Source organism: Leuciscus leuciscus (genome assembly GCF_965113295.1).
Source record: "Leuciscus leuciscus genome assembly, chromosome: 23".
In the NCBI taxonomy this organism is placed as follows: Eukaryota; Metazoa; Chordata; class Actinopteri; order Cypriniformes; family Leuciscidae; genus Leuciscus; species Leuciscus leuciscus.
The window spans coordinates 3,416,867-3,441,717 of NC_138747.1; the positions used below are offsets into that span (position 1 = coordinate 3,416,867).

Here is a 24,851-nt window from a genome sequence, read left to right on the forward strand (position 1 = left end):
TTTTATATTGTGATATTGTGATATTATCCCAATATTATATCTTAGTAAGATTATATTTAACCCTCCTGTTATGTGTAAATTTCAGCAGTTTTTGTGTGAGGTCAAAATGCCCCCAGACATCACCGATTGGGTAAAAATGTGTACATGCATTATGAAAACTCTGTAACACTAGATGTGCATGTTTATGAATTTTTCTAATAAATACAATTAGCAAATTTTTCAGATGTCAAAGTTTCTTTGGGGTCTTAAGTTTTAGTGTGTGGGGGGGGGGAAACATACAATGCAATGCAATACAATGATGATTGAGAGTCAAAGCAAAAAGACACTTCAGCCTGAAGGGCTGTTAAAAGCCTCATCCTACATGGTTTGAGTTCTGTCATGTTGTGCTGTGGTGCTCGTGTGGGTGATGCAGGTTCGAGTCTGATGTGCGTTGTTTTCCGATCCAGAATATCCTGATCATTTCCTGCCAACAATCCACTCTCTAAACAATAAAAATGGCATGAGGTCAAAAATAAAGATGCAGCCGTCGATGTGCTTGGGACGGGTTGGAGACAGCTGTGTGCGGGATGTGGCAGGTGAGGCGAGCAGCTGTGTCCTGAAACCAAGTGTGTGACAGATCATGACATCACCCTCCCACACACAGACGCCCATCACACGGTAGCTTGTCTCCAGCCATGTAACATGCTGGCTCCTCTTGCTTTATGTTGTGCTAAGACTGATATAATTTGCTGTAAAACTCCCAACCTAAACACATATGGTGTGTATCAGCGGCCGCCCTCAACGTGGCATTTCTTTCAGACTAAAATCTGTAGCCGGTTTCTTTCAGTCACGCTGATCTGATGGGGTGAGATACGAGAGGATGGACAGAAATCATTCTGTTAATACTGGGCTATATTTACATGTTCATTCACAGCTGATTATATGGCGGAGAGACCTAGTTTCCTCCACTTGTTTATCTTAAAATATAACCGTTGCTGTGGTTTAAGGCCTATATGTACAGTCAAAAATAAATTGATAGGTTAAAAAAACTTTATTTAGATCAGTGGTTCATATCCTTTTTGACTCAAAGGCCACTCTTCATAAGATATTTACAGTATTTCTGCTGTAATTACGAGAAAGCAGCTTATTTTCAAACTTTTTTATTGATATACTGTACCGAATTCATAACATTGCTAGTTATTTACATATTTTATTAATAAACCATGTTTAATTTTGTGATCAGAAGTTATGCTCTGTATTACAGAACTGTATGTTCTTCAATAAAAACAGCATATTTTTTAATATTCAATGACATTTTTTTTTTTGATCACCATGGTTTTCTTGTAATGTAATGTAGAAGCCCTGGTATAAATATGGTAATCACCATGTGACACCATTACTGTACCATGGTACACCAAAGTACTTTTTTGTTAGGTACATTTTTTTGCATTTAAATTCAATGCACTATATAAAAAATGCACAGATTTTCATATTGCATCATAATGTCACCACAATAAACATTTAATTAAACTGTATGTTTCTAAAATCCTCATCTATTATCCTCTAATTCTAATCCAAATGCATTTAACTGGGTTGTAATGTATGTAGGTCTATAATTAACGCTTCAGGGCTAAAACTTAACTTTAGCCCTGGGGTATTAAATATTCCCTCGATCACATACATATGCACACACAATATAGCTGATATCTTAATTATGTCTTCAAAAAGTAGAAAAGAAGAAAGAAAAAACGACCCTATATTTGGATTTCCACTTTAAAGACACGGACGATACAAGTCCTCGATTGGAAATGTTCAATGCGGCGACAGAAGCCGGCTCACTGTCTCGAGCAGATAAGAGAACTGAACCATCAGAACTATGAAAAATAAACTCAGATGATCAGTGTCCTCCTCAAGCACACAGTGGGAGTGGATCAGAAACAAATGGAAGTCTTTGAATCTCGCTCTCTTTAATATCTCCCGCACTGTAACATCAGTAAGGTGACATTTCAGCGGCGCCATCAAGATCCAACACCGGCCCTGACGCTTCAGAAATCAATTCTCCGTGCATAATAGCCTGTGTGTATGACATGAATCAGGCCAGACCAGCCCTCTTCTCCACCCTCCTTTAAAGAGGAGGACATCATTTATTCTGGAAAAAAAAGAAAGAAAAGGGTCTGATAAGGGAGAAAGCAGGGAACTATATGGTAAAGAGTGGACAGATATCAAAACTCTTTCTTTACCTTCCTTTACATAAAAAATAAGTGCAAGTACTGTAAAATAAAGTGCAACCCAATCTATTTCCAATAAATCACAATTTGTTTTGATTTTAACCCCACAGGAATGTCTTTTCTGCTCACCAAGGCTGACTTTATTTGATCAAAACTACAGTTAAAACAGCAAAATTGTGAAATATTATTACAATTAAAAAAAAACATGAATATATTGTAAAAATGTAATTTATTCCTGTGATCAAAGCTGAATTTTCAGCATCATAACTCCAGTCTTCAGAGTCACATGATCCTTCAGAAATCAGTCTAATATGCTGATTTGCTTCTCAAGAAACATTTCTGATTATTATTAATGTAGAAAACAGTTGTGCTGCTTCATATATTTGTGGAGGATATCTTTTTCTGGATGTTTTGGTTCAAAAGTCCAAAAGAACAGCATTTATTTGAAATATTTGTCTTTACTGTCATCTATTTTTTTAACCATCCTTGATGAATAAAATTATTAATTTCTTTAAAAAAATCTTCATAACCCCTGCTTTTGAATGGTAGCACTTATAAGAGTGTACAGGTTAATATAAGACTACATGTATTAAGGTTAGGTTTATGAGTAGGTTCAGGGTTATTACCTTATTAATAATAAGTACATAGTACATGTATGTACATGGACTGTAAAATCAAATCTTTAAAGATCTGAAGTTCTGGTATTTTGATCGTCCACTTTAAACATTCTTAGAGTTAGTTGACGTGCTGTGCTTTCTAAATGCTTTCTTACATGTCATATGATTTTTCTACGGTTGACTTGCTGGTCAGGTGAATTATGTCAAAGAGCGAGGAATACCAACCATCTACCAGCGGCATGTTTAACAAACAGAGCCACTCTTCCTCCTTATTTCCATCTGTATACTATCGCAGGGCTGTCAGCACACGGATTGGCCTGCGGTTCAGCGGATGAAAGGGGAAAGATCCTGTTGAGTGAATAATCTCGGCAGTTTACAGAGAGAGGAGCTGGTGTCAGCTTGACAGAGTCTGGGTTGCACACAGGTTTGAGGATTCACACACAATCCCGTCGTCTCTTTAAGTTTGGACGGGGGAATGTGAAATCAATGGTACATCCATGTCAGAGATTGTTTGTGTGGGACTCACTGGCTCAGAAATGGAATAAAACTCACATTTTTCGGAGGGTTGAACTTGCTTTTTTTTCAGTACAAACTTGCATGGATCTCTGTATTGATTTGACATTTATGAAGTTTAACAGCTCTTGATGTCAAAGAACTATAGGTTTACTAAAGGAATGTAAAACAACAAATATTAGTTTAAAATACTATTTTAAAGGATTGCACAGTGATTTTTTTGGAAATCAGGCAATTTTAAAATATATTAATTTAAAGAGTCTCAAATCAAAATCCCAATTTCAAGCATAAGTAGCATTAATAATGACTCATTATTAGACAAACTAATTAGGGTGAGATTCGTTGATTGACCTGCAGGTGGCACTATTACGAAATGTCAAGTTATCACATTAATCTAAGAGAGAATTTAATGAGTAACATTTTAAGATTGCATTTGTGCTAACAATAAGCTTGGCTATCACTTCAGGACAACAATTAAAAATATGATTTGATGTTAACATGACGCTGAGCTAACAATGTGATACTGTAGGCTAATATAAAAATACAGTCCATTTGAATTAGAATAAATAAATATTAGGCCTAATAAAATAATATAATTCTAAAATATAAATAAATTCTATTAAATCAATTATTGCGAGATTTCTTGACAAGCAGCGCCTCAAACGTCCTCTGTTTATAATGAAACTTCTCCGTTAGACACGCCTGTCACACGTATTGCGCAATGATCTGCGTGTTGTAAGTCTATTGACACCCTGGTGTGTGAAAGCAGAGTTCTAGAAGAGCTCAGAGCATCTCTCTCTCTCTCTCTCTCTCTCTCAGTAGGGTAGCAGTTTAAGCTTGGCTTCTCATAGCCTGCCTCCACTTCATATGCAAAGGAGAGAGAAAAGCGCTACAGTCTTTGGCTAAAGCACTTTCCTCTTCATATAACCTAAAGTGACAACAGCGGCAGGATCCGGGCCAAGTGCGTGGTGCCACTCGCTGATGGATAATGCATTTAGCCTCCTCTCTGGCCTTGATTGTGCGCATTATCCAACAGGCGGCAAAACAAATGTTACTTTTCATTCTGTTCTACATAGTGGGAAAACACAAGTCTTTTAAGTTGCCTCTCTCTCTCTTTCTTTCCGTGCGTCTGTCTATCTGTTCACAGAGAGGTGAATGAACAGAGGAGATTAAACCTGGTAAACATAGACAAAACTGAGCTACTTCCGAATATAGTGGCTCTAAAATGTGTTTGGACTATAGTGTAGACATTATTATGCGCCAGAGAAACACGAATTTTTGTGTTTGAACTTTCATTTTTGCGGTATTGTATATTTCTATGGCATCAAAGTAAGTAGGCCTAATTAACTTAGTAGATTTTCTATAGAGTTAATGAAAGTTATCATGAGCATTGTCATGTTTGAAGCGGATGTCATAACAAATGTCAGTAGATTGAGAAGATTTTAAAACAAGTGGTTCATTCATAAATCCGTAAGATCTTACTTTCATGCTGTGGAAATACAAACAGTAAGATACACGGAGTGCAGCGCTGAAAAGGGGCGGGGCTACATAAGGTCTACACATAAAACTATTTTTAAAAAATTGTTAATTCAAATAAAGTTGAAATAAAATAAAATATAGGTAGCTATTAGATGAAAAACAAACTAAACAAAATTAGAAATAATTTTAAGAGGCCGTTACACGTCACCATTTTCAACTAAAAACAGAAAACTTTTTATGCGTTTTTGGCCATACATCAATGGCGCTTTGGGGGCCTGAAAACGCAAACTTTTAAAAACAGGATTCGAAGTGCAAGCTTTTAAAAACGATACCATTATCGTATCCGTGTAAACTACAAAAACATGAATTTGTGAAAAAAATTACGTCATGTGTATGCGTGTTACATGTTCAGTCTATAGGCGTGTAAAATATGTGTATGCTGTATTATACAATGTATAATATTTTTTTTTTTTTTTAAGTCTATAGGCATGTAGTGTTTCTTTACAAAATGACATCGCCATCTACTGGCCTGGCAGCAGAATACAGCGTTTTTAGTCATTTTCGTGGATCCATGTGAACAGGGATCATTTTGACAACATTGTCATCTGTCCAAGTAACTTTCCAAAAACAAAATATTTATAAATAAATATATATAAACAAAAGCCTATATTTTTGTCAAGTAAACGCACCTTTAAATGGAGCTAAAACTAAAACTGAAATAAAAAAATTAATTAAACAAAAAACTTTATATAAAAAAAAGAAAGCTAATTCAAAATATTAATAAACATAAAAATAATCCTTAAACAATTTGATCTGCTCCTAAAATCATGAATGTTATTGCATTATTAGATAACAAAATATCAAACAAAGTGTTCTATATTTGTCTTTTTATTATTTTATCATTTCAAACCTTTATTGTATTGCTTCAAGTCGGCATGAACAAGAAGTTGCGATTGTCTTTCTTCCCTATTGTGAGTATATCTGAGTTAAACAGCTTCTCAAATGAGGAGAAATGAAGGGCGGGACTTGATTTTGTCAATTCGGGAATTGATTGGATGGTTGTGGTTTGCTATTGGTGGATCTGATGTGAGTGACAGGTTGCCCCGCCCACATCATCAGAGAAGAGAAGAGATGTCACTGCAAGAGGCAGGGGAAGTTATTTTGATTAAAGATTACGATCACATGAAAAATCATTTGTAATAAACACTGCAATATTCCATAAACACATAAAGACATTTGTATCTAATGCAAAGAAAATCAGATAGTTTTAAGTCCACCATACTTTTTGACCACCATACACTATCCGTATATATCTTTGATCTAACGTGATGGATCATTCCTTAAATCAATCCGGGACAGAACGCCCCTCACCAGTGGCTTTCCACACGCAGGACGTCCCGCCCTCGGAGCGTCTCTTATTAAATAAGCACCGCTGAAGGCCTGCAGGTAGCTCCCAGGACCACGCCAATTTAGGGCCTGTTTGGTTTGAGTCTTTTTTATTAGAGTGGATCGAGACTTAAGCTCCATAACGGTGCCGTAGTGATTCTCCCAGACAGAGGCCCCCGTTCCCCCGCAGAACAGACCCTCGACCAGCCCATATCAAAACACTGGCCTCTTTCAATCCCACAGCCAGAGCTCTCTGTCTCTCACGCCTTTATCCCACAATAGAAGTCCAATATCTCGGAATTCAGTCATTTCCTTTATTAATAAGTGCGTTTAGACATTTTTATGATTGCTGAACCAATAGATCTTCATTTTCTGAATTAAATGTGGAGGTGTTTGCCTGTGCAAGGGTGTTCTGGGTGGCCTCTACTCTCTATTATATTCACTTTTATCATGTAAAGATGATCTAAAAGTCTAGGGTTGGTAAGATTGTTTAATGTTTTTATTATCTTCTGCTCATCAAATCTGCATTTATTTGATCAAAAATACAGTAAAAAACTGCAATATTGCGAAATAGTACTACTATTTAAATAATTGTTTTCTATGTTGATATATTTTAAAATGTAATTTATTCCTGTGATCAAAGCTGAATTTTCAGCATCATTACTCCAGTCTTCAGTGTCACATGATCCTTCAGAAATCATTCTAATAGAATGAAACATTTCTGGTCATTATCAATGTTGAATCAGTTGTGCTTCATATTTCTCGTGCTTCATCAAGGAAACTGTGATACATTCTATATTCAGATTTTTTGATGAACAGAATGTTCAAAAGAACAGCATTTATTTGAATTAGAAATTAGAAAACATTATAAATTCCAAATACTTTGATCAATTTAATGAATCCTTGCTGCATAAAATTATTAATTACTTACTATACATATTATACATACAGTATATATATACTTATACATGTAAAAAGCATCATTCATTTCTGTAGCACAAACTTGCTAACTATGAGAAATAATAACAGTGATTCTTGATTTAGCACTAATAATTATTACTACACACACACACACACACACACACACACACAAGAATGCGCAATAACATGCCTATGATTCGGGCCATGGGAGCTCATTGGGAACGGGCGGCGTTCCAGAAAGATCTGTGTGGCCGCCCACTTCTTACATCACCGTGCCATTCTCATCACACTCACTAATGCTCTCAGCTGCCCCTCTATGACATCATTTCCTGCCCCAGCTGGGTCTGCGTGGTGACATAAACCTGCAGCAAAACTTCCCTCTCTCGTATAGCTTTGGATCAGGCTTTTATGGCAGGAACGGCGGACATGCACAAGGGTTGTGGGAAAACACAACATGCCACGGATGAAGAAAGTAGGGAAACTGAAAGATCCAGCTGTTAGATTTAAAACATCATGGGAAAATGCTTGTTCTCTTCGCTTCTCATGTCAATGTAATTTTACAGATTCCAAACAAAAATACATTTCAGATTTATATAATCAGTTCCTGGTGTGACATCAAAAGTTCATTTCATACTCCAAAACAAATAGGGCATTGAAAACAAAATCTAAAACAATATATTTTTTTTGGCACCAAAAATGTATTATATATAGGCCTACTCTAATGCTCAACATGTTTTTGAAAGTCTGCTCACCAAATATATATATTTTTAATATTTTTATTTTTTAATTATTAACTTATTACTCCAGTCTTCAGTGTCACATGATCCTTCAGAAATCATTCTAATATGATGATTTGCTCCTCAAGATTATTATCAATGTTGAAAACAGTTGTGCTGCTGTTTTTCAGGATTCTTTAGGTGAAAATGAAAATGAAAAATGTCTTTACTGTCTCTTTTGATCAATTGAATGCATCCTTGTTGAGTTAAAGTATTAATTTCATAACTGAACCATGTTCACCAGCCAAACCTTGACCTCTTGGTGTTTCTGATATAAAGTGAGACTTTGTTTCGTAATAGGATAAAGTTTCAGTAAGGGGATCATGGTCAGAAGTCACTCCTTTCCTTTCAAAACAAATATTTATCTTTTGAATTGAAGTGCTTTAATTTGAGACCCAGCTATAACACATTCTCATCTCAGGCATGTTATGCAGCTCAGATAAACTAGTTGCCTCTTGATAGAACACAATTACCATCCAAGACAGACAAGTCGGCCACTTCAGCCGAAGTTGGTAAACTTCACAATTTCCTTATTGTTCCACGGCATGAAAATAACTCCCTAACAGCCATACGTTTTCATTCTCCTGCCTCTGCGGAGGACTCGAAAATGAGACTTTATGTTTCATACACGCCGCATCTCAGTGGCTTCAATAATCCTGCAAATGAAATCGATTCTCTCTCTCCCTCTCACCAATTCAGATCCCAGCTGGGTTTCCCATATGTGGCCGTAATGAGGAACGGCAAAGTCAATCCCTTATATCGGCATACCTGCTAAAGCTCGGCCTCAGCAGAACATCCAATCCTTCTGTAATTACCCATAATGCAAACAGACGCACTGTGTCAGCCCCATATTTTTTTTATTTTGAATAACGTCGTCTGTATTTCCATAAATATTGACGCATGGATTTAATGCAGTTCATTACATGCTTCTCAGAGGTGTGCTGTGTTATTCTGAAAAGAAAAGAAAAAGGTAGTGAATCCAAACAGTGTAGAAAGTAAACGAATAAACATGCAGAAATGATTTGTTTCATCTCAAAATTCTAAGTGTAAATATCAAGATATAGTCAATAATGATATTCCCAGAATGCCAGAGACATTTCAAATTGTTAATGGTGGTCTCTGAATTGGGAAAGAAACGGATTTTCTTCACAATTATCAGCGAGGTCTCCCTAGAAATGGCTCGTTTCATGTGTATTCTGCAGACTGTGAACAACTGTGTCATTTTTTGGCCGCTCCGTCCACCCAAATTAGATTATGCCGGCCAGCACACACTTCAGCATCACAGGTTTAAACTCCAGGAACAGACATCTGCATGAAAACACTTACCACTCATTCATGTTCTCACTTCTGGGCTTTCGGCAGGTGGAAGTGCAGGTCAAACGCTCCAGAACATGTCTTTTGCTTAGATCGGATCTTCAGTATTAAGTGTTTTAATGTGAATATTACCTTGAAAGTGTTGCTGATGATTAGCTAGCTGATGATCAAAATATTACTCTAAAAGATCAAATCCCCTCATTTAACTTTTTTTTTTTTTTTTTTGTAGCACTTTACAGTAAGGTCCCAATAGTTAATGTCAGCTAATGCATTACCTATGTTCGCTGATCAATATTTATATGTCAATAAAAGCCTAAATTCTATTTGTTCATCATATAAAGCGATTGAATCTCTTTTTTTTTTTAATTTGGAGTGAACCGCTCAATTCATATGGATTAGTTTTACGATCTCTTTATAGGAAGCATCACAGTGTCAGTTGCATGCAAGGACAGAAAGTTCTCAGATTTCATCAAAAAGATCTTCATTTGTGTTCTGAAGATGAGTGAAAGTCTTACGGGTTTGGAACAACATGAGTAATTATAACAGAATTAAATTTTTTGGGTGAACTAACCCTTTAAAGGGATAGTTCACTTTGAAATTAATTTTTGGTATGCTTTAGCTTACCTCAAGGGCATCCAAGATGTAGGTGTCTTTTTTTCCGCAGTAGTTTCAGTTTTGATATTTTTGCCCTTGAGGTAAGCTAAAACATACCAAAATGTAACTTCAAAGTGAACTATCCCTTTAATATGTCAACAAAATGAAATAAATGTTTTGTCCAATGTTTGGATTTATGTCCTGGAAATGAATGCGAATGAGTGCATATTTAATTAGATAGTGGATAATTTGCATATTTAAATATAACATTTCAGAAAACTTGTAATACAAAACAATTAGATATGATTAATTAACTGTGAAGTATGGTGATATCTATAGGGTAAGATTTTACCCTATTCACCTGTAGTGTCTCTTTTTAATGAAAGGTCGCTGAACTCTTTCTAGTGAAAGGTGAGTGTGCGTGTGTGTGTGTGTGTGTGTTTATTTTAGTGTGCTGTGGCAGTCAGTCACCTAAGGTGTCTCAGGTGTTTGTTATCTCTGTGATCGTCCTCCACTCATCTGGTGCTCGATCCGTTAAACGTCCCGTTGCTGGATTCTGCTTTAAGAGGGCAAATCGATTACTCGACCCCCTGTACATTTCACAGCGCATTTTAAACACGATCGGGTCAATTAAAGCCTGCCAGTAAAGACCACTCTAAATGCATTTCCCACGATAACCGACCGCCATCGCGCCGCAACACTAACTGGCACTTCTTCCCTTCCCAGCGCTAAAGACGCGGCTAATGTGCTTCTCGGTGACAGGGTGAACATTCCCTGTCCACTGCAGCCGGCGTCCTGACAGCGGGGATGTGACAGGCCTAATGGAAGATGATTACCGGGAGGCATCTATTAATTTAGCCCTAATCACAACAAAGAGAGAGGCAGCACTTAACAGCTGTGAAATGGCAGCCGCTGTTCGGAAATGAAGCCCGGGGAAAGGCAGAGGACAGGGGTTAGCACTGGTGCTGTTATTACCTGCTGCTATTGTGCGGATCGCCAGCCTGGCTTAGCCGTCCGTAACTCTATAGGTTACATTTGCCATCCACTTTAACAGGGAGCTCTCGGTAAGCTGAGGGACGGTGGGAAAAAAGAACATAAAGGCGATTGGTTTGCATGCGGAGTGCCGGAGAGATTGTGATCCAGGTGAAAAGCTGACAGTAACAGGTTTAAGCTCTCTGGCTTTATTTGTGGAGGAGAAGGGATTGTCGCTCTGACCCGATTGCGAGTGCTCGACTTCCTATCAGTTTAGTTTGAGAACAAAGTGTCCAGATGACCTTTGCCTAGCGAGGATAAAGACAAGAAAACACTTTTAACAAGCACATGCCAAGCCTCCTCTTCACATGACCAACTTAGAGTACACCCACTAATGAAAATGCTGTCCTCATGTTGTTTAAAACCGACACTTCTGTGTTTTTGTTGCTCTTTAGAACAACAAAGCACGATAAATCATCATAATCTTCAGTTGTCACATAATAACTGGCAGCACTTTATTTTACAGTCGAATGTACTTCTTATAATTGCAATAACTGGGTATTAACTACTAACCTACACCTAATCCTAACCTTAACCCATTACCTTATATTAACCAGTACTTTCTTAGGTAAGTACATGTAAGTGCACGTACTGTAAAATAAAGTGCAACCTAATAGCTTTGCACAAGGAAACAGTTTGAAATTTAAGTCGGTTTACAAATATAATTTAGGTAGGCCTTCAATTACTGTTGCCATTGCCAAGATGCATTGCACCAGGTCTTACATCAATATTGGCAAATTATGGATAATTTGGCCAGATCTGGACATTATTATGACTAAATAAATTAACAGAATTTTCATGTTTGGGCTGGTTATGGATCCACTATCATTCAAAAGTTTGGGGGTCAGTAAGATTTTTAAAATTTTTGTGAAATGCCAACTTATACTCATTAAGGCTGCATTTCTATGACCAAAATTACCAAAAAATCTGTAATATTGTGAAATATTATTACAATTTAAAATACCAGTTTTCTTTTGGAATATATTTTAAAATGTAATTTATTCCTGTGATCAAAGCTGAATTTTCAGCATCATTACTCCAGTCTTCAGTGTCCCATGATCCTTCAGAAATCATTCTAATATGATGATTTGCTGCTCAAGAAAAATTTCTTATTATTAATGTTGAAAATGTTTGTGCTGTTTAATATATTTTATGGAAACCATGATACATTGTTTTTTTCAAGATTCTTTGATGAATAGAAGAATCCTGTCACTTTCGCATTAATTGAATGCATCCTTTGCTGAAAAAAATAAATAATTTTACACAAATAATCCGTGCGATGGTTTTATTTTTTGATCAGCTGTTTTTGTAATGAGGGCTTCCACACCGAACGCGAATGTGCTGCGGAGAAAAAAATATTTTTATTTTTATTAATTTTTTATTTGTACTTTTGCGGCGACAGAAAAGGCTTCAGCCAATCACATACAAGGAAACAAAGGTGACGTCACAGCAACAATGACGGATCTTCTGATTGCTTGTGTGTCGACGAATCCCGTTTTGTTTGACAAAACGAACAAAAACTACAAGGACAACGATTTGAAAGTTCGGTTCCCTGAAGTTTGTGGTTTGTCTCGTCAGATGCGGTGCCACTGTTTGAAGGGGCAAATTGTCCCACAGACTTCCGAAAGTAAGTGCGGAACCGGCCATGATAAAGTTTTAGCTCCTGTACAAGATTAGCATACTCCCCTTCAGACTCTCTGTTCTTTAAAGGGATACTCCACCGATTTTTCATATTAAACTATGTTATTCCCTTAACTAAGATGAGTTGATACATACCTCTCTCGTCTCAGTGCGTGCACTAAATCCCTCTGTCTTGCGGCGAAACTTTGTTAGCACTTAGCTTAGCCCAGTTCATTCAATATGGGCCAAGCAGAGAAGCTACCAAACACCTCCACGTTTTCCCTATTTAAATACAGTTACTCGCGTAGTGTAACTCGACCTAGGACTGTGACACAAAACAAAACGTTGCGCTTTTCTAAGCGTGTAAAATGGATAACTATATTGTATGGCGGAATACCATAGCAAGTGCTTGTAAGCACTTCGACTTGGCGCAGTAATATCTTCACTAGAGGGAGCGGGGGCCGGTGAGAGGATTTTTCACGAGTGAAGATATTACTGCGCCAAGTCGAAGTGCTTACAAGCACTTGCTATGGTATTCCGCCATACAATATAGTTATCCATTTTACACGCTTAGAAAAGCGCAACGTTTTGTTTTGTGTCACCGTCCTAGGTCGAGTTACACTACGCGAGTAACTGTATTTAAATAGGGAAAACGTGGAGGTGTTTGGTAGCTTCTCTGCTTGGCCCATATTGAATGAACTGGGCTAAGCTAAGTGCTAACAAAGTTTCGTTACGCGTCCGGTTTGAGAGTAGCCTGACTACGTCAGACTTCGTACTTCCGCTCAATTTCAGTTCGCTTCAGTACTCAGTCTGAGATAGCGACCTATCTCCCAGTTTTCCTCCGGCCTCAAAACAGCCGACCAATCAACGAACAGAGTGCGGGCTGAGAGCCGTGACGTAGACGCTGATTGTACCGTGGATGCGTAGATTTACTTCACATAATCTGCAAAAGTCGTTCACAGCCAAGTTCACTCCGGTATTTCGCTCGATGGTTTTGTTTTCGCATCATACATGTGTTTACAGTGGAAGTTTACATGTGTTTTTCTTAGTGTGAACAAGACTTTAATCATCTAAAGAACCCTTATCTACTATAAAGAACCTTTTGTGGAATGGAAGGTTCCATGGACGTTAAAGGTTCTTCATGGAACCATTTATAAACAATCTTTATTTTTAAGAGTCAGCATTGAGGAATATCAAGCCAAGTTTGAGGTTATTGTGACGTTTGTTGTGCCAATGTCGTGTGTACTCCAGCCCTTCCCTAAAGGACATTTCCACAGTTCGGGATCACAGGACATCTCTTCCGCTGTGTTTGTATCATGCAGACACTGTAATACACTGGCTAATAGGTTTTACGGGGCCTTTGGGAGCCCTCTTGTGCCAGCTATTGTGGAAGTCATGAGTTGTATGATCTTGCAATTATAAAAATACACTAAACCAGCACAAGGCGGATTTCCCTTTCTCCTAATTATCTTCCTATTGTGTGTCGCTTGGCCAAGGAGGGGCACTGATGCCATAAGCTGGAGAAAGAGAGAAAGAGACAGAGACATCCATAGCCAGATTTGGCTTGTTGGCAGCGGCTTCCAGCCAGAGCACAGTTACCTTTTATTATAGTCATAATTAGAAACTCACGCTGCCAGCATCATGAAAAGAGGCTTTTGAAGTCATGCGCTCGCAGGGTGTCGGCTGGAACCAACCGGAGGCCCACAAACTGTTCAATTAACACAGGGAGCCAGAGCTCTGGGCAGCAATAATATGACAAACAAGCCAGAACATTCCGTTTGGCGTCATATGAATTAATCAGTCAAACAGCGGTGGACATGTTGGGCTTACAGACGTTTGATTCATTCCTGGGGACTGATGAGGCCCGTGATTAAATTAGGGAGCTCTTAACCAGCCCGTCTGAGGGGGGCAACAGAGAGGTGTTTGAGGGAGTTCAATACAGGCTGACAGGCAGATCCACTGAAGGGTTCAGACCCCACTCAGAACCCCACTAATTACCTAATTACTGACACACATGAACAGCTGCATCTGCTTGACCACACACACACACTCACACACGCACGCTCACGCTCACACACACACACAAACACACTCATTCTTGTACATCTATCTTTATGAGGACAAGCCGCTTACCCTAACCTTACCCATCACAACTAAGTGCCTAACCCGAACCCTGACCCTAAACCGACCCTTAACCTAATTATAACCTTATCCCTAAAACCAAGTCTAGACCCTCAAACAGGCCTTTAAAGGCTCTCAGAAAGTCAGGACCGGCCAAAATGTCCTCACTTTACTCTCTTTGTCCTCACTCCAATGGTCTAAAACTCAAACTGGTCCTCACAAAGATAGTTGTACAAGTACACTACACTACACTACACACACACACACACACACACACACACACACACACACACACACGCATTAAGGTAAACACAATATATATTTTAATCTCATTTGGTGTTTATCTGGTGATGACCTCATGCATTTAAAGGGATAGTGCACTTAAAACATGAAAATTCTGTCATCATTTACTCACCTTTGTGTTTCAGACCTGTATGAGTTTCATCTGTTTCTTAATATCTTGACTAACCAGGTTTATAATCGTTAACTAACCTTTTATATTAAAATAGTTGTGTTAACTAAATAAAGATGAAATAATATTATTAAATATTTTATGACAAACTAAATGAAAATTATTATTATAGAATAGAATTATTGCCTTTGGTAACTTTTCCATGTTTCTTTTCCATTTTGACTGACCAGGGTTATTATCGTTACCTAAAACTTGTTAATTAAAATAAAGAGGAAATAAAACATTATTCTAAAACTAATATAAATTTTAGACTAAACAAAAATCAGATATCTTGCATTGGTAACCAAGTGAAATAAGTTTAAGTTCAAGCACTAAAATTATTGAATGGACATGAAAGTGATAATATTTTTAAAATAATAAATAAATAAATAAATAAAATGACAAAAGCTCATAATGAAATTACTAAAAAATAAACTGAAATTTAAACTGAAAAAATATATATAAATAAATAAAAGCTAATAAAAAATCTTGATTATAAACTATAGTATAAATAACACTAAGATAACACAGTGTTATTCTAAGGAAAAGATTGTGAATGATCTGAAGAGTTCCCTTGGGATACTTGACAAATCACTGACCCTGATGTAAATGCAAGTAATATATTTCGTTACCCAACAAAAATCAATAAATGAGGAAAAGTGATCTTGGTTTAAATATGAACTCCTCCCAGTCCAAAGGGCAAGTTCATTATTCAGCTCATTTACATTAATTATGCCTGTTTTCATTCAGCACTGCTCAATTATGATTCTAAACATCATTGGTGTCATTTTGGAATAATTTTACCTGACCGTATCTAATTTCCTAACATCCCAGATCAATATTAGCCAAAAGAAGAAATTACAACCATTAACAATATGGAGTGTGTCAGTATATTTCTAATGCATGAATTGTCCCAATGTATGATGTATCTCAATATATCATAAAAAAGTGACTAAGATCAAATATCAGTACTATCCAGAATGAAATTGCAGTCCTTAATAATACCTTAAATATATGGTAATGAATTTGAATATATTAAGGACTGTCATTCCAGCCCGAGAATATATTCACAATATAAATATTTACATCAATATTTAAATATGATGTAATAATGGAGCAGTAAACGTTTGGTGTGGTAAATATTGTGTACACACTATCTATTTACAATGCCATTCTTGCGGATCCTGCTAACAAACACACTTTTGCCATCTCTAATTGAACATGGGGCAAATTTAAATAATAATTAACGTGATGATTTTTGCAGTTCGAGGGCCTTTTGCTGTCACACACACACTTATGTGCTCACAAACACACACATAGTGATTTACCTTCATGTGATGCTCCAAGCTCACTTGAGCGACCAATAAGCCACTTAAGCCTGGTTTCCATGGCAACCGCACACAGGCTTTTAACAGGCTGTTGCTTCACCATCCGTGTCTACTGTATTAATGAGATAATTACACGAGCATACATCCCGACTGCTGTTTAGAAACACTGGATAACGATGCCTATTTACATAAGTTAATTACGACAAACTGAGAAGTCAATGCCTCAGTTAGTTTGTGCCTTTGTAAAGCGCTCAGCCTGAGTGGAGCCGAGAGTCTTGAATATTGAACAGCTGATGCATTTAATGCAGCTCTGATAAAGGACTGTTAAGCATCTAAATGGGAAATTTGCCCTTTTGAATTGTCATTTTAAATGTTGCTTTTTTTAGAATTATAAAGTGAAGAGTTCCAGTTCTAAACTCTGATTGGAGCAAGTTAGAAAGTGTTTCTAAACAGGAAACACACACACACACACACACACACACACACACACACACACACACACACACACACACACACCTGTGATCAGTCAAAGAAAAACATCCCGTGGTCAAAAAAGTTTGGATTTATTAACAAATTGAATATATTTTAAGTTAATTTTAATTGCAATAACTGGATATTAACTAGGGACTAACCTACACCTAAACCTAACCTTAACCCATTACCTTATATTAACCAGTACTTTCTTAGGTAAGTACATGTAAGTACAGGTACTGTAAAATAAAGTGCAACCTAATAGCTTTGCACAAGGAAACAGTTTGAAATTGAAGTCGGTTTATAAATATAATTTAAGCCTACATACATTTCAATTACTGTTGCCATTGCCAAGATGCATTGCACCAGGTCTTACATCAATATTGGCAAATTATAATTTGGCCAGATCTGGACATTATTATGACTAAATACATTAACAGAATTTGCATGTTTGGATGAACTATTTCTTTAAATTCCAAGATGGGCTGGTTATGGATCCACTATCATCCATAAGTTTGCGGTCAGTAAGATTTTTTTTAATGTTTGTGAAATATCAACTTATACTCCTTCAAGGCTGCATTTCTCTGATCAAAATTACCAAAAAATCAGTAATATTGTGAAATATTATTACAATTTAAAATACCTGTTTTCTTTTGGAATACATTTTAAAATGTAATTTATTCCTGTGATCAAAGCTGAATTTTCAGCATCCTTACTCCAGTCTTCAGTGTCACATGATCCTTCAGAAATCATTCTAATATGCTGATTTATTGCTTAAGAAACATTTCTGATTATTATCAATGTTGAAAACAGTTGTGCTGCTTCATATTCTGTTGATAGTTTAGCATGGTTTCATTCAAAAGTTCATTCAACATGGTTATTTATCATATAGGCTAAAGGCACAGCTGTGTCTTATTGCTTTATAGGATTTGCTTTTCTAAATGCAGATTTTTTCTAAATGCAGATGGAGTTTTTCCAATCAAAAGAGGTAGAGAAGGAATCTATATGGTCTATATCAGAAACAGACTAGAGCAGGGGGTCGAGGAACCTTCCCATGATGCCCCCATGCTGTGCACCCAAGCACTGCATCTACAGCGGCGAGAGACGCTCCCCTGCTAAGTTTGAAAAGACCAATTTTCGGCTAATACGGAGGTCGTGACAGCGGCATAAAGGGCCTGGTAGGACATTATAGCGGCGAAATTGTAAATATTAGTTAGAGACAGACACAAATGGAGGGGCAGGCTGTGGGAAATTTCCATACGGCGCACTGTGGCACCACTGGTGGCCCACCGCGGCGGAATAGATTTTCCATTCTAGTGTGTCACATTAGATTTTCGGAGGTGCTGGGTGGCAGGTACATATCATTAGTAACACTTTAGCGTGGTAATGAACCTTTTTATTTATCCTCCACTCTCCTCATGAATGCATAAGGAGTCTCTCTGCCGCTACCCCCCAGAGAGAGAGAGAGAGAGAGAGAGAGAGAGAGAGAGAGAGAGAGAGAGAGAGAGACAGCATGGACAGTGACTGTTTATAGTGAGCCAGTTGGGAACAGCTGAAGAGCTGCTAAAACACACAAATAATATACACTACATGCCATCACACACTTCTCGGCCTTCATACGTGTAGCACAAACACTCTAAGATGAGTTACACACCAAACTTTAAAGTTCCCCAATTATGCTTTTTCGAATATTACCTTTCATGCAGTGTGTAATATAGCTGATTGTGAATGTAAAAGGTTTGCAGAGTTTCAAAGATCAAAGTACACGATAAATAAAGTTATTGTCTTCTAAAAGAAAGAATAGATTCGGAGTCTCATTTCCTGTTACATACCTAAAACAATGTAACATTTGCATAATGGTCTTCATTGGCTGCCTGCGAATGATGTCAACTGTCTATAGTTGTAGCTGAGACTCGAAGATTTTTTTTTTGTTGTCCTCATGTCGAGAAGACGCTGTTCAAAAGGATGAGGACTCACGCTGGAATCGATACAGAAAATCCGACGCCATTGTTACTGTTCGTAAAACTGTGTAGTGCTGAGGAAGATCTGGAGCTGAAGTTCAGATATGGTAATAATAAATTCATTTCTGAAGCGGTCTGTAAGAGGTAGGTCAATCACAATAGACTGGGCCATCTGACCAATCAGAGCAGAGTAGACCAATCACAACAGACTGGGCCATCTGACCAATCAGAGAAGAGTAGACCAATCACAACAGACTGGACCATCTGACCAATCAGAGCAGAGTAGACCAATCACAACAGACTGGGCCATCTGACCAATCAGAGCAGAGTAGATCAATCACAACAAACTGGGCCATCTGACCAATCAGAGAAGAGTAGACCAATCACAACAGACTGGGCCATCTGACCAATCAGAGCAGAGTAGACCAATCACAACAGACTGGGCCATCTGACCAATCAGAGCAGAGTAGATCAATCACAACAAACTGGGCCATCTGACCAATCAGAGAAGAGTAGACCAATCACAACAGACTGGGCCATCTGACCAATCCGAGCAGAGTAGATCAATCACAACAAACTGGGCCATCTGACCAATCAGAGAAGAGTAGACCAATCACAACAGACTGGGCCATCTGACCAATCAGAGCAGAGTAGACCAATCACAACAGACTGGGCCATCTGACCAATCAGAGCAGAGTAGATCAATCACAACAAACTGGGCCATCTGACCAATCAGAGAAGAGTAGACCAATCACAACAGACTGGGCCATCTGACCAATCAGAGCAGAGTAGACCAATCACAACAGACTGGGCCATCTGACCAATCAGAGCAGAGTAGATCAATCACAACAGACTGGGCCATCTGACCAATCAGAGCAGAGTAGATCAATCACAACAAACTGGGCCATCTGACCAATCAGAGAAGAGTAGTCCAATCACAACAGACTGGGCCGTTTGACCAATCAGAGAAGAGTAGGCTTGCAGAAACAAGGGGTTTAGAGAGACTGAATCTTCGAACTACTCTTCGAATGAGAAATGAGATGATGTGCAATGTATATTATGAGAAAATTAAAGTGTTTTTTGACCTTGAATGCATATAAACCTCATCCAAAACTACATAGAACCTATAAAATAGCATAATAGGGGCACTTTAGTAATTACACTGTAAAGTAAGGTTGTAAATAAAAAAGATTATTAGAGCATGTTTTTCAAGAATATACTAATTCAGTCTTTCTACTTTTCTTCAGTCTGTTACTTGCGTTTCTATGTAATTAATTGTGAAATGTACTAGCAATTTCTGAGTGATTGCAGAGATTTGTCTAAATTGAAACTCTTATATATATATAAAGGTTACTAAAGGACGTTTTCGTATAGCAAAGCAATAGAAGAACCATTTTGGGTATCAAAAATAACCTTTCAATCAACAATTATTAAAATAACCTTTTTTTTTTGTGAAGAATATTTTTATAATCTAAAGAACCTTTTTGTACTATATATAATCTTTTGTGTAATGCAATGTTTCCATGGATGTTAAAGGTTCTTCATGGAACCATAGATGCCAACATCACTCTTAAAAATACCGATTCTTTGTTGGCATCGATGGTTCCATTAAGAACATTTAACATTGCACAAAATATTCACAAAACCTTTATCTTTAAGAGTGTAGGGTCATTTTGGTTTCTGATTTTTGTTTTGACGTGGACTTGAGAGTTCCTTGGTAAGCTATAATTGTAAAGTAGCTCCCCAACACTGTTAACAACCACTGAAGCAATTTCACAAGCTTCAGATCCAGTAAAAACACCCCAAAACAACCCGGCCACAAGCAATCAACTGACCTCATTGTTGTGGGCAGATCACTGGCTAAATGCCCCCTGACAGCACTCAGAGGACTGATGACCCCCTCCGTGAGGGTTTAAACGTGTGAATAGATCCCCTGCCTCAGCATCTCTGGAGAATCAGGCATATCACAGCCGTTACATGAGAGTCTGTCTGCCAGCAACTACACACACACACACACACACACACACACACACACACACACACACACACACACACACACACACACACACACACACACACACACACACACATGCACACGCACACGCACTCTCTCTCTCTCTCTCTAAAGACATTTCACAATGACAATTGAAATTAAATATTTATTTATATGTATAACTGACAAAATTTATAACAAGAAAGGATACATCCATATTGAAGGGCCTTTTAATAAGCATTTGTTTTGGTCAGAACAACAAAAAAAAAAAACATATAATCTTAAAATAAAATAAAAATAGGGAAAAAGTTCATACAGAAACATTCAATCTCTTTAAATAGTTTCAGTTTTTCAGTCCAAAAAAAACAAAAACAAAAAAACAAACCTTGCCTTTTTATAGAGGCCTAACTGAATTGAAAGCACAGTGATAAACAGTAATATTTAACTAAATATGTATTTCAAAATAAACAGAAAAATTAAATGCTATGAACGAACACTATTGAGTGATGACTCACTTGTTCAATTTGAAGGGTTAGTTCACCTGAAAATGTTAATTCTGTTATTAATTACTCTCCCTCATGTCGTTTCAAACCCGTAAGACTTTTGTCCATCTTCGGAACACAAATGAAGATATTTTTGATGAAATCTGAGATCCGTCTGTCCCTCCATTGACAAGCCCCAGAGAGGCAGTAATGACATCATTAAAGTAATCCATGCGACTCCAGTGGTTTAACCTCGATTTAATGAAGCGACGCGAGTGCTTTGTTTGCTTTGTCATTTTGTCAAGCATACAAACTAATGCCACAAAACAGCGCAGAATACATCATATCCATGCTGATACTTACTGATGTTTTGTTGTCGATGTTTCCCCTCCAAAATGATGTCACTTCCTGGATGATGATGTCATTAAGGAACTGTCTTATGTTAAAGCGATACTACTAAAGACTAAAAGACAATTTATATTGAAAATATACCTTATGTCAGGAATTTTATATTATATTAAATACAATTATTAGCAATTCAATATACATTTTGATTAGAGTAAAGGAAAATTTGAAGAAAAACTTGAAATACAGTATTTTTTAAAGGTACGCTATGTAACCTTTTCATTTAATATTAACAACATTTAAATAATGAGTTGATACACTATACATTTTTCTTCCAAAACTTGTTTTTGTCTTACCCTGATTCACTATGGTAAGCCTATTATAAGTGTTTATATTGTAGACCTGATGACCTGAGTCGGGATGGTTTTGGCGGGAAATTGTGTACATGCGTCACTCGCCATGTGTGTGTCTCGTCATATCTATAAATAAAGAAAAGTTACTCTGACTGCTTTGACGCGTGTCTGGTGTGTGTGTGTGTGTCTAGTGTGAGAGGTCAGAGGTTAGAGAACGAGAAAGGTTGACATGGAGCCGCTGAATCTCCAACCTCCAGAGAATCACCTGTTTAAAACAAACGGGGAACAGAGGAGAGTCCGCTGGAGAAAAGAGAACGAGAAAGAGCTCGTAATAAAACAAGAATCAACATCAGATCGAGTGTGTGTGTGTGTGTGTGTGTGTGTGTGTGTGTGTGAGAGAGAGAGAGAGAACAGAGGAGAGTCTGCTGGAGAAAAGAGAGCGAGACAGAGCTCGTAATAAAACATGAATCAACATCGGCTTGGCTTTAGGAGATGGAGAACTGAGGGATCTGAAATGTTGTAAAAGTGACGCTGAGATGATGGTGTTTTATTACTCAACAGGAGAGTAAGTGTTTTATCGAACAGATAAACTGTCATATGTGTCTCTCTAACAGAGTTCATTAAGCATTATCTATTGTGAAGATCATTTAATTTTATGTGCTGGAGTTTATTTTATTACTGTGTCTATTAATGGGTAAAGCGACAGTAATGTCTTCAGCTAGTCAACTTGAGATCCTTTCCATCTAAACTGGATATATCTTATGCCTAGTAGTGAATGTTTTATGAGCAGAAGGATAATAATATTCATTCAAAATTCAAGCACAACCAAAACAATGTTCTTCCTCAAAATGCATGCAGTTTGGTTTTTAACCTCTAGAGGGTAATAAAATGCCTTTAATTTTTTTCATGTGAGAAATAAGTGCAGCACTTGGTGACATGATGAAATGACAACATCCATTCGATTTACAAACCAAAATAATAAAATATGTCAATTCACCCCTATTTTGTAGTAAAAAAAAACTATAATTGAAGAAGAGATTTTAGCCAATATATTAAGGCACACATGACCTTGACTTGAAAATGCACTTCACACTAGTAGTAGTTCCTCCACAACACAGTCTCAGTAGTGTCCATCCTGAGGTGTGTTACCCTGCTGTGGCTCTAAAGGCCTCTCCGTGTCTCTGTCCTGTCCTGATGTTAGCAGGTCAACACCCTGAGCTACGAGTGCACTGGAGCGGCTCGGACTGCACTTCTCCGTCACCCCAGCGTCCCGCCTGTTCATTTCCCTTTCATCTTCAGTGTGAAATTGTTGCCGGTGCGGCGCTGACCCCCGGCATTAAGAGGTCAGCTATTGAAATCTGATGTGCACCTCTGGACGACAGGATCTCCTTCACAAGGAGAAAAGAGGAGGGAGGGAGCGGAGCACGGTTTAATGGGCCCGCTGTCCACATCACTGTCAGAGCTTTAGTCCATTTTGTCCAAGCATGTGATAAGGAAGAGGGGGAGACAGACACAGCTTCTGGAGACTCATCACAGGGGTGACTGGAGAAGCAATCTACTTCAGTGGTTTCCTACTGCTTGTTTTCTTTCTTTCTTTCTTTCTTTCTTTCTTTCTTTTAAATATAAAAAATACACTCAATAAATACAAAAGCACTAAAGAATAATATAATCATTCTCACACTCATATTGTTTCAACCTATAGAGGAACACAAATGGAAATATTGAGCAGAATGTTTTATGTCACAGCTAATAAAATTAATTTGTATTGCTGCATATTTAAACTTGTTGCAACGTGATTAGTCACCTTCATTTATACAGCGCTTTTAACAATATGGACTGTTTCAAAGCAGCTTTACAGTGATCATAGGAAATTAAAGTAACAGAGATTGTTTTGGCTTTACAGCAGCTCTAGAATAAAGATATTGTCCAGATAAAGTTAGTTCTGATTGATTCACTTCCATTGCAAAGATCATTAGTTATTAACTTAGGGGCCGCTAACACGACATTGTTCTAACAGAAAACCCTTAACGCGCTCCGGCCCGCTCATTCGTACGACAACAGTGTTTAGTGGCTCGAGAACGAAAACCTTGAAATAGGTTCCAAGGTGCAAGCCTTGACATTTTTTTATTTTTTTTTAATCTCTGCGCAAGCTTTAAAAACGCAAACCTGTGAAAACGCTGACGGCGTGCACATGCGTATTACCTGTTTAGTCTATAGGTATGCACGTTTGAATATATATGTGCGCAGGCGTGTAGTCTTTCTTAACATATTGACCTCAACAAATTACTTGTCTGGCCTTAAAAATGTATAATACAGAATTATTTATCGATTCCGCGTAACCATGTGAACCGGAACTATTTTGACAACGTTTTATCTGGATTAGTTACAAGTCATGGGAACTTAAAGGGATACTTCAGGATTTAGCATTAAGCTTTGTATTAGTAGAAAACCTGTAGTATCGATTTTTGACTTTCTACCCTCATATCCCCCTGAGACGAGAGATTTATGTATTTTTTGTCTGGAAAAAATCCTCCGATGACTCAATAATCGTCATTTTGCGTCATCGGAAGATTTTTGGGCCAGAGGCTAAAGACTACAGCCAGTAGGAGGAGCTGTCCCGCATGTTTTCAGCCCGCCCATAGAGGGTGGGATCTCACTCACAGAATGTACACAGTATCAGCCGTCTTTCTTTGGAAGCTAAGCTATCAGGCTCTTGTTCTGTGGAGAAAGCTGAGTAGCAGGAGAAAGCCGTAGAATGTCCGGCCGTCGAGATCGTCCAAAATGTCCGGGATTCGGCTTTTGGTTTCTGCAGTCGCCATTCATTGTTTACATGCACACCTTTTGTTTCAATCTAACTGAATTCATTCCGATTGGTGAATCTGAATGT

The 24,851-nt window shown here is 37.7% G+C and overlaps 1 long non-coding RNA gene across 1 annotated transcript; it reads right to left on the reverse strand.

Moving 5' to 3' along the window:
- Positions 1 to 1,168: 1,168 nt before the first annotated feature.
- On the reverse strand, positions 1,169 to 21,652 carry LOC309488052. The gene is made up of 3 exons (XR_014202000.1): positions 21,630 to 21,652; positions 20,627 to 20,738; positions 1,169 to 2,128 (listed from the first exon to the last, which is right to left on the reverse strand). It is a non-coding gene; the product is annotated as an uncharacterized lncRNA (long non-coding RNA).
- Positions 21,653 to 24,851: the final 3,199 nt, after the last annotated feature.